We start from the raw sequence: 8,747 nt of genomic DNA, 5'->3' as shown, positions 1-8,747 counted from the left end.
ATCTCTTTTCTTGCTCTATTCTTCCCCTGACTCAATCTTCCTGCTCATGTCCTCCTCTTCTCCCCTTCTCTTTCTCCTAACATGGTCTCCCCTCCCCACTGCTGCTCCCAATTTGCTCAGGAGCTCTTGTCCCTCTCCTTTTCTTCGGGAGACCATGTCTGTCTCTCTTAGGGTCCACCTTGTTTCTTAGCTTAGACCCCAGTACTTCTCAAGTGATATGCAGTTCCTGTACTTTGGCCATTCTATGTACTTGCCATATCTTTCACACTATATCTTTCCTCTATTTTCTTTGTCTTTGAGAGTTCAAATCTTTTTAAAGTTTTCTGTTCTCATCAAGATTTAATTCCAGGAATTTTATTTTTTAAATTAATATTTATTCTTGAACAATATGCATTCTCAAACATAATGTAATTTGTTTGCATACACCTTCATCACTCCATTTTTCCTTCCACTGAACCCTCCACAATTCTTTTCCTCAGTGTTAGGAATTGATCATAGAGTCCTTCATATGTTAGTCAAGCACTTCACCACTGAGCTATATCTCTCTGTCTCCAGTTTTACTTTTATTTTCAGACTAGATCTTTTAAATTGTCTAAGCTATCCCATTAAAGATAAAAGAACTTTTTTAGAATTTTGTACATGTATGCAATCTAATGTGAACATATCTTCTCTTACTTTGTAGTCCAGACATAACTTTCTGCCTCACTAGTAACTGAGATTGCAGGCATGTTACCAGAAGTTGCTTGTTTCCAGTTTCTTACGTATTAATTTATTACTTTAGCTTATTTAACTATAAAATTCACATTTAAAATTAATTTAAGTTACTTTAGAAGGAGTACCACATTGCATGAATTCAAGCAGTTAAAGACAAGGACAATATAAAATGTTTTCAGAGATATCTCCCTCCTGTCTTTGTTCAGTGCTGAAACCTTCTAAAAGGTAAATATACAATTAGTTTTATGTGTATTCTTCAAGCAATACAGATATACATTATTCTCATTCTGCTCAATCTTTTTAACCCAAATGGAAGCACCATATGCATGGTGTTCTGCAACTTATACTGCCTTACACTTTGTTTCTCAACTACTTCCATATAAGTACACAGTTTTCCCCTTTCATTTAAAAGCTTCATGGCATTCCATCATATGGATGTCCCAATGTTTATGTAATGAAATGCTTAGTGATAAATAGTTATGTGGTTTCAAAGGAAACATTAGTTAAATGGAAAAATGTATGCTTATAATTAACACTCCTAAATATAAAGTCAATTGCATTAATTACTTACTACTGCACCATACACTCCACTTGGAGCAAGAGTTACCCAGTTGGATGGCAGAAACACAAGATTATGTCTTCTCATATTTCTTTAGTTAAACCAACTCCCATGGTAGAACCTGTGGAGTGGGAGTTACTCAGAATTGCTAAATAAAAGTATAAATGTTAACTTATGTAATGGGCATATGAAAAACAATCCTGTGCATCAAAATATGCAATGGAACATAAATCTGCCTTTCATTGAACATCATCTGTTACCTTCTCTTTCAAAAACCAGCGAGAGTATCCTGTTTTTATGTGATCACCTGGAAATGTCTTTGAATACGACTATGCATGTATCTGCAATTTCAGAAGACATTGGCACATTGTTAGCCAATGTGATTGCCCTTAATTTTTACTCCAGCTACCTTAATGAGACAATGTATTTTTCCTTGTGCTTGCATACACTGTTCATTCTTTTATCATTATAGTTTAAGCAGCAATTCTTGTTAAATATATATGTCCCTACTTGGTCCTATTTTTTTTGTACTGCTTCTTTATGTCCTTTGCATATTTTCCTTTTTATATTATTATTATTTATATATGTGTATGCCCATGCATGGATACATGTATGCCATGGCACAGGCTGGCAGTTAACATTTTAAAGGTGTTTGCCTCACTATATGGCAGCTAGCTCTTCTCAGTATCAATTTGCGAGTAGCTGAGATTTGGAGAACACTGTAAGGTCTATTTTTTAATTAGGAAGATCATGAAGCTATTCTATTGAGAGAGAGGGATTGGTTTGTCAGTTTAGCAGTAACAGTTTAGTTGTATCAAGCCATGCCCACATTCTCCCTATTTCTATTGTGTAACTAAGAGTACTCATTTCTGCAGCAAGGCTTTCTATAGGAAGGGCACATACAGTAATTTCAAGATGATCCTTGGTTTTGAAATAGACTGACCCCAATTTGCCTAAACAGATATGAAAGTGGCCTTGTTTTTAGGTGCTTCTTGATGAGAGAGAGCTTGTTAGTAGGTCTGGGAAATTGAACTTATTGTTCCTTTCCTCTTCTGGGCTTGGTGAATGGAAAGATTTGTGTTGAAAAAAAATGCTTTCCAAAATGTTAATGTGTATATGAAATCAACTGGTAATCTATTAGTTACTCACAAATCCTGATTCATTAGACCTAGACTTAGAGTTGGACAGTCTTTACTTGTAACAAGTTCATGGGTCATGTCCCAGCACTGCTGGTTCATGGATTAGAGTGGGTTTTAACAAAGGACTAAAGCATAGCATTACACAAGTTGAAGCTGTTCTCATTTTCTGAGCATATTTCTTTTCTGTATTGTTTGGCCCCATAACCCTGACTTCCTTTGAGATCACATAGTTTAACCATTAATCAGACTACAAGGATTGGCTAAACAAACAACTGTCTTTGATGGGAATCAACATCATCTCTCTCATGCAGAGAAAAATCACCAATCTGCTTTAAATTCCCAATCGGAAAAAAAAAAGCAAAAGCAAAAACAAAACAAAACAACAACAACAAAACCCCACACTTTTCAAGTCTCTGGTGATGGGTGATGTTACCTAAGACATTTAGCAAAATTTCAACATTGATAAGACTTAAATACCAGCCTGATAAACAGAGAAAGTACTGAAGGAATGGCAGTCACATAAAAGAGTATACTTTGTTCTGTACAGAAGATCCAATGTACAGTACATATACACATACTGGTTATTAGAGTGAAGTATAAAACGGGGTGTAGAAAGTTGGTGAGAAGTTGATCATTGATGTGACTGTACCTTAAGAGATTTATTTATTTTTGAGACAAAACTTTTAGTATGTAGTCCAGGTTGACATTAAACTCAAGCAATTTTATTATTGCCTGAGACCCCCAGTGCTAGGATTGCAGGCATGGTGCCTACCATGCTCAGATCTATGTTTTGTGTTAAATTATAGACTTTCTACTTGATTTGCTGAGGGATAACACTGGCCAGTATCATGAATGAGTTCCATTAACCCTTTCTAATGGCTTCTAATGTAAGTGAAGGGTCTTACAGCTTAGTCATATGTTTTCACCCAGGACATCTCAGTTGATCATCTAATTCCAGAGCTTGAGGACTGGCACCATTTTGAAGGTCGGTGTGTATACACCTGTGACCTAATGACGGGACAAGTGTCTGGGAAAAGGGTTCTTTTAGTGTGTATCACACCCTCTTTGTATTGCTGATGGTCTGCCAGCTGCATAGAAACAAGTAGCATGAGTGTCAGTAATGGTGATGTAGGCTGAGCAACGATTGGCTGGAAATGTTAGATGAAGGTTGCTGCTGGGCAACCATGCAGGGAAGTTTTCAGAAGCACTGTATCAAAGGACAAAGGAGAATCAACTGGCCATCCCTGTCTAAGGAATGTGTTTTATGTGAAAACAAGGAATTGTTAACCAACAAAAACAGACATTGTAGGACATTTCCTATTTCAAAAACAACTCCTCCCAAGCTTGCATATAAACAACTAAAAACCAGGGGAAATGGTTGGCACTGCCAATTGCTGCCTGCCTAGAAGAACTTTCCCTTTCCTAATGACTTCTGAAGATTTCCAGATGTAACTCCAGTTGCAGAAAGAATACACCATGAGGTTTTGTGAAATATGATACGAATAATCCAGAAGGGGAAAAGAAGTGCAAGCCAGTGAACTTGGCAAAAGGGGAAGAGTAATTTTAAGCACCCACACAGGCTTTAATCTTACAAGTTGAGTGCCCTCTGATTGCGGGCCAGGCAAAGAAAACCAACTAGAAAGGCAGGGATCTGCGCTGTGCAAAGGCACACCAAGCGCTTACTCCATCCTGGTCCATGTTTCTGTCTCCCATGCTATCTGGCTTTCTGCTGCTAATGCAGAGAGCACTGGAGCAGCCTCGGGAGAACAGCTGGAGAAAGTGCCCAGAAAGATAAATTAATAGGAGCTCAGTGTAGCAGCAAATTCTAGCGCACAGAGCTCAGCTGACCCGTTAAATGAGCAATCCTGTTAAGTACGTTAATCAGCACGGTTTCAAAACCCCGTGGGAATGCTGGGGAAGATACTTCCAGTCAAAACTGCACTCTGCACCACTGCGGTCTAGATCCCTCAGGTTCTCGGATAAATAGTCTCTCTCTCTGCTTTTAGTGCTTAAACGAGCGGTTTGGGGGCTGTCTGACATCGGAAAGCAGGTGTTCAGAAGCAGGGCTGATGAGCCTCAGGTTTAAAGAAGAGGGATCACAGCTCTGGGTCTGGCTGTGAGACCATCCCCACTTCCCAGAATGTCACCGGCCTCTCCTAAAGCCTGGAGGACTGGAGAACCCTGGGAGTTCAGGATATTTAACACAGGTGGGACTGGGAAAGACTTATCTTAGGTACTGGGAAGCTTAATTAGGTAATCTGGTGGGCTACGTCTTTAAAAGCACTAAATTATGTCCTACATTGAACCAAGCAGGTGCATAGCCGGCCGGATTAGCTATTTTGTTCAGTGGCTGGAACTGGGGAGCACAAAAGCTGAAAAACTTTGCTTTCCTGACTTTCCACACCTGCTCGGAGCTGAGTGCTCGCCTCAACCCTTTATGGTGGCCTAGTTTGGGAACGACGCTAGACGGCGCTGCAGCGACACGCTTCCCTTCTCCCGGGAAAGGTAAGAGAAGCGCGTTTTTAAACCAGGGGATGGGGGACTTGTGGTTGGCAGCTTCTCTCCCCCACTCTGCTCATTCGGTCTTCCCTCCTAACGCTCCCAAATCCAAAGTGGGTGTGAAAGAGGAGGAGGAGGAGCAGAAGCGTCCCTTTTCCATGACGCTCCAGAGTGGTCCTTCTCTAATTCACACCTTCTGATTGCAGTCAGTCAGCCAGGAGGCACCAAACTGTTAGCAACGAAGCCCAGGCTCTGGGTGACTTCCACTACCCTCCCACTTCCCTACTCCAGGAATTTCGGAGGCGTTAGCAACGGTGACAGGATGTGAGAGGAGCGCGGGGCTTACTCCCTGCACTCAGCTCCTTGAGGGCTGGGGCGAGTGGCTTCTGCGCACCGACCTGAAGACTCCCAGAAGAGCTAGAGAGGCGCGGAAGGGAGGCGGGCAAATGGGGTTCATGCAGGCTGCTTGCACCACAGCCGCCTAAGCCCGTGGCTCCGCTGCCTTCTGGAGCTCGCTTGCCCCGCGCACTGTGGTCGCGCAGCAAGCTGAGGCACCCGGTGTCCCGGTGTCCCAGTGTGGCACACACCGTTTGGCTTGGACAAGGTGCGGCTGGAAGGAAGCTGCACCAAAGCAAAGTCACTCTGAAGAATCTTGGAGGCGGGCACCTTCAAGAATCCAGTCACCGAGCTGAGAGGTGATACCTGCAATTCTAACTAAAGAGCCTAATGATTTAGGAGCCTCCCTGTAACCTGTCCCCTGTCGGGTTCCTCCCAAAGTCTAGGGAAGCATCACTGACCTCCAGGTTCCCTGGCATCCTCGTTGGCTAAGGACTGGGAGTGGAGGGAACCCGGTGGCAAACTGTGCCCGCGGCTTGGGAGACACTGTGTTTCAAATGTCTCCTTCATCCCACTCAATTGTGGGCAGCTTTACTGACCACCCTGGAAGTCTCTGCTCTACTGAACTCCGTTCTCCATCTTCCCCGTGGACATGGAACTACACGCCTAAGACCTGCTGAACCTTTTCTGCTTGTTTTGCAAGACTCAGGTAAGACAGACTGGACTAGCATGCACGGGACAGAGACTTGGCTCTTATAGATGGGCGCTCTCAGGGGCATCTGGGAGGCTAAGGCCACAGAAGCTCTAGCTGTCCCGCTAGAGCTTCGAGTTTCCCCAGTTGGAAACTCACCACTTTCTTTTTTCTCTTTAAGCCCTCATTGAAAGTTAAGGGGCAGGACCTCCTAGCCTGTAGGGACCTGATTGATGAGATAGGTGAGAGCCTGAGCTTTGTGGGGTTTTCTTTTGTTTGTTTGTTTGTTGTTTGTTTTTTCCCAGCAAGATCTTTATGGTCTGTGGGCAAGTCGCGGCTTTGCAGCATGAAAGGCAATTTCCCACTGGGAGCTTCTTCCCCTCCCCCCCATGGCCAGGAGAGCAACCCAAGGAGGTTGAGATTCAGGTGGTTGCTGGGTGCAGCAGCAGGGGGTTCCCAATATGGGCTCCTGCATCTGGGCATTTCAGTGGAGCACAAGACTGCTGGTGACCCAGAACCATCTGTCTTCTTTCTGCCTTACAACTTAAAGGAGTGGTCCTGTACACCTTGAGATATTCTTTCTTCATCCTGAGGGGGGGGGGGACCTCCCTGCTCCTTTGAGCAGGAATTTTCCAGGTTGCAGGGAACTTTTCTCACTGTGAAGATGGCCCCTTATCAAATTGCCCTGCAGATTCCTTGTGAGGTGATCTCAGAAAGGGAGTTCAGAAAGGATAACCTCCAAGTGGCTCATCTTGATTTGAACCTCTGAAGTGGAACAAACAGCTTGATGTTACTGTCACACGAGAGGGGGGGGGGATGAAGGAGGGAGGGAGGTAATGAGGGAGGGAGAAAGGAAGGAAGGAAATGATTTGGCTGAGAGATCTGAAAAGCCGAGATGTTCTCTGCCCCAGTGGTTTCTTCTGGTCTTTGTGGTTACCCCCAGCCAGGTGCAACCTAGGGACTTAGGAGTAGACATTAGTAAACAAGTGCTTAAGACATATTCTTCCCTGCAGAAGTTATCATTGCTGTAAAGCACAGGAAAAGTACATCTGAGCTGAAAGCTACCCTGGAACTTACAAAAGGGGCGGCAGTATTCGGAGGGGGGGCGTTTAAGAGTAAGGTGCTGGTGAATAGGAAGCAGCACCTGACCCTCACCAACATACTTAACCATATATAGTGTAGACTTTCAAGGAATAATACTACTTCTTTGCTGGTCAGGGGAAACATGCATTACAAATAAGACAGACCCAAAGAAGAGAGCGAGAGAAAAGGTATTCTTGAAAATTTACAAGTTTCTTATACACTGTACAGGTCAGGAAGAGTACAGTACCACAGTCACTGGAAAGGAGGGGATTAACTGTACTGACAGGTGTGGGAGATTCGGGACTATTTTAAATCAGGGACACTCTTATATCCCCACTCAGTTGTGGTAGGCATAGGCTGACTCTGGCAATTTCAGGGTTTATTGCTTTTACGGTGATAATGCTGTGCTACTGGGCTCTGCCTACAGGGTCACAGACACTTTGCTTTCTGCTTTCCTTCTTGTCATGTGGCTTCAAACACATTCTTCTTCCCCTGATGGAAATCAGGCAATTAGTCCGGGACCTAGGGAGCTGGAAATTCCCAGGTGTCTCAAAGTCTAGGCATCAGACGACATTGCACATTGCGTGCTATTACCCTATCCAATCTTCTCTGCTTCCTCCAGCAACTCTGCTATCTGGGCATACTGCTGTCACACTGCTCAATGGCTGGACCTGAAACAGTGGCTATAGCTCTGAGCTGCTGGCTTGCCTTATGAACTTTCTTATCTTTAGGACTGCCCTGGGCTAAATAGCCCAAAATGAGCAGGCTGAAAGCCAGTGATTTGAATAGAAAGCATTTAAATTTGGGTAAAAGGCTGTGGCATCAAAGGCTCTCCCTGGCTCACCCACTCTAACCCCAGCTGGCAGAAAGGGAAGGCACATGGCAGCTAGAGTTGTCTTTGTGACACTCAGCCTTGGCTGGCTGGCTGTGCTTTTGCTCCACAGACTGTGGCCAGGCATCAGAGCAGTAGGACAGGAACTTAAACAAATTTGTGAGGTAACTGCCCTCAGGTTGAACACTGAGATATTATCAGTTACTGAGGGCTCTTACCAATGTTTCGTACAGAAACTAAAACAAACCTGAGGGTGGGGTTTGGGAGAATTGAGGTGTCTGGACACTGGCTTTGGCAGCTGTCTTGGTTTACCAAATAGTGACCTAAGCTGTGGCTACTCAAAGGGATGCAAGATTCTTGTTAGCCAGCAACATGAAGTAAAGCCTGTACACACATTCATCGGTTTAAACTGTCATCTGATCCTCTGGCTAGTTGGGAAACAGCCTGAGTAATTCACCTGGAATATGTATCCACAGGTGCAAAACCAAATGATGTTTTATTTAGCTTTATTTAGCTTTATGAAGGACCTGGAGATCTGAGACAATGAATTATAAAACGACAATTCCAGTCTTGTTTAAGGCAATAAATGTTCCTTTATTTAAAATGTTGGGTTGTGTAATTTAGGGAAGTGGCTCCATACAAAACATTTGCTATTTGGAAAAATATGGGTAAATCTGGGAAAGAAAAAAAATGAGTTAAAATGTGGTTAAAATGTTCATACACTTTAGTAAAAATGGAATTGTGTGTTCACATCTGCTCCTTAAAAGAAATGTGGTGTTGTGATATGAATAGATTCCATGACAGTTGTAGCAGCTTGAGACTTTTAAGGGGAAAATGCATTCTGTTCCTTATATCTGAGTACCTATGTAGCTGTGTAGGAAAGATCATATGAGA

The sequence above is a fragment of the Phodopus roborovskii genome, unplaced genomic scaffold (assembly GCF_943737965.1).
Source record: "Phodopus roborovskii unplaced genomic scaffold, PHOROB, whole genome shotgun sequence".
NCBI classification, from domain to species: domain Eukaryota; kingdom Metazoa; phylum Chordata; class Mammalia; order Rodentia; family Cricetidae; genus Phodopus; species Phodopus roborovskii.
Note: the sequence above shows the minus strand (reverse complement) of the source record.